Here is a 3,108-nt window from a genome sequence, read left to right as displayed (position 1 = left end):
CTTTCTTTTTTTGTTATTTCTCACCTCTGGTTTTTCTCTGAGTGTTCGTCTTTTTGTTGTTGTCGGTCTCTTGGGGAGATTAAGCGTTGGAACTCGAACTCTCTTTTTGGTTGGAGAGAGCTGTGGCGTTTCCCTACTGCCCCGTCGCCATCTTGGTCCCCCCTCCGCATTTCATTCTTTATGTCCCTTCTATGAAAGTAATTGTTTGTGCAAACCAATGTTCACTTAAGTGTTTGCTTATGTCAAGGTCCTTCAAATGAACACCTTTTAACTCAAATGCCATTTTTTTCCTGTTTAATATGTAAGCTACCTTGGATACAGAGCTAAAAGGACACCAACTCCTGCATTCTTTGTTGAAATCACAAAGGCTTGGTGACACCTACAATGTCTTAATCTCAATTGGTATCCTAAACTGTTATATGCAATTAAGAATAACTATAAAGGCCCTGGGTTCAATTCCTCAGCACCACATAAGCAGAAAAAGCCAGAAGTGGCGCTGTGGCTTAAGTGGTAGAGCGCTAGCCTTGAACTGAAGAGCTGAGGGACAGCGCCCAGGCCCAGAGTTCAGGCCCATGACTGACAAACAACAACAACAATTATATTTCTATCTGCTCTCCTTGTCACTTTAATTGGAAATAGAAAGGGCTTCTTGTGGCAAAGACTCATCTAATCTGTGGATCACAGTTCAAAGCCAGCTCAGACAGAAAAATCCCTCTGAGACTTCATCTCCCAACTAACCAGCAAAGAGCCAGGCTGAAATCATAGGTCAAAAGACTCTCATTTCTAAATAACCAGCAGAATTCTGGAAATGTGCCATGGTTCAAAGTGGTAGAGTACTAGCCTTGAGCAAAAGTGCTCATGGTCAGTGCTCAGGCCTTGAGTACAAACCCCTGACCAACAAGAGAGATGCCAACTGGGAAAAACCATCCCATCAACAAGCACCTAGACCCCCAGGACAAATGCTAGTCCTGGAGTAAGAGGGGTTAGTATCATATTCAAAATGGAGTCACCCCTTCAAAGTTAACCAGAGCCAGGAGATCAAAAGAAAATAATTAATGCCCGTCTAATTAATTAATGTCCATACCTGTCTACCTTCTGACTGGTTATGGGCTCATGCTCCAAATGTGCCCAGGGTATGTTTTCCTTGTCATTCATACCACCTGGTCCTGCCACCTCCTCAGCCTTTTGCCTGGTCTCACCTTTTCCAAGCTTCTCTTTAACAGGATTACAGCCCTCACTCAGGACCTGGGAGCCAGTCAGGGCCATCCTATTACTGCAGGCAACCAGAGGTTTCTCTTACCCCAGCCTGCCCCGCCCAGCATAGACCTGGACCCTGAAGACCCCAGCCTGCCCCGCCCAGCATAGACCTGGACCCTGAAGACCCCAGCCTCAGTGACTCCTTGATGCCCCGATGTCAGCAGGAAGTAGCCAGAAACACAGCCGCTGACCCCTTCTCCAGCCCACCCCGTTTCCCTTCAGCCCAACTTTTTTTTTTTAACCTTTTATGCATGCAAAAGATCCAAAAGAGGGGAGAGGACATCACCCTTGATCCCAAGGAGACACAGTCCATTTTTTATTCTCTGCTTCCTTGTTAAGCTCTATATAAGCACACCCCAAAATGTAGTCCCTTGCTCAACCTCCAAACCCGTGGGAAGGTCTGTCTGTGCCTCTCGCTGTTCCTCAATAAACAGTCTCGCCTGTTGATGATCGAGTCTGGCCTATTCCTTTTCTATTTTCCTCCTTTTTCCCAACACTAGTAAGAAATTTAACTTCCTTTATAAAAGTCAACAGATCTCAATAATCTCAATACTAGCAACTATCTGCTATGAGATTTTATTTCTGTTGCATGGATGTCAAGAGTTCTCAGCCTAGCACCTGCGTCTCCTGGAGCTCCTAGCTACTCAGGAGACCAAGATCTGAGGATCGTGGCTCCAAGCCAGCCAGAGCAGGGCAGTCCATGATATTAGTTTTTTCCTTGATGGTAATGGGGTTTGAACTCTGGGCCTGAGCACTGTCCCTCAGCTCTTCAGCTCAAGGCAAGCACCCTACCTCTTGAGCCACAGAGCCACTTCCAGTTTTCTGGTGGTTTATTGGAGATAAGTCTCATGGATTTTCCTGCCCGGGCTGGCTTTGAACCTCGATCCTCAGATCTCAGCCTCCTGAGTAGCTAGGATTACAGGCCTGAGCCTCCAGCGCCTGGCTTCTGTGAGATTCTTTTTTTTTTTTTTTGGCCGGTCGTGGGGCCTGAACTCTGGGCCTGGGCGCTGTCCCTCAGCTCTTCAGCTCAAGGCTCTACCACTTGAGCCACAGCACCACTTCTGGCTTTTTTCTTTTTGCTTATATGGCACTGAGGAATCGAACCCAGGGCCTCTGGCACGCAAGGCAAGCACTCTACCACTGAGCCAACTTCCTAACCCCTTCTGTGAGATTCTTATCTCCAGTAAACTACTCAGACAAGGCTGGAAGTTGCACTGTGGCTCTGGTGGTAGAATGTTAGCCTTGAGTTCAAGCTCCAGGACTGACCATCATTACCACCACCAAAAAAAAAAGACTTCTTATCTGAGTGTAAGGACTTAGCTATGTCAATTTCAAGGCTCTTGCTTTTTTTTTTTTAATCAGTTGTTAGACTTGATATTGTCCCTGAGCTTTTTTGCTCAAAGCTAGCACTCTACCACTTTGAGCCACGGCTACATTTCCAGATTTTAGGTGGTTAATTGGAGACAGGAGTCTCTCAGACTTTCCTGCCCTGGCTCACTTGGACTGCAATCCTCAAATCTCAGCCTCCCAAGTAGTTCGGATGAACAGATGTGAGCCACTAACACCCATCTTTGGGCTCTTAGCTACTAGCTACTTTAAGCATCAGAAGTTTTTACTTCCCAAATTTAAATCACAAAGATAATTTTCTTCTGAATGTCAGGAGGATTCTTCTCTCTTAATAAGAGTGTAAGATGGGCTGGGCAGGTGGCTCAGTGGTAGAGCGCTTGCCTTGCTTGCATGAGGCCCTGGGTTCAATTCTTCAGCACCACATAAGCAAAAAGAAAAAAGCAGGAAATGGCGCTGTGGCTCAAGTGGTAGAGCGCTAGCCTTGAGCTGAAGAGCTGAGGGACA

Source organism: Dipodomys ordii, unplaced genomic scaffold, assembly GCF_000151885.1.
Source record: "Dipodomys ordii isolate 6190 unplaced genomic scaffold, Dord_2.0 Scaffold87, whole genome shotgun sequence".
NCBI lineage: Eukaryota > Metazoa > Chordata > Mammalia > Rodentia > Heteromyidae > Dipodomys > Dipodomys ordii.
Note: the sequence above shows the minus strand (reverse complement) of the source record.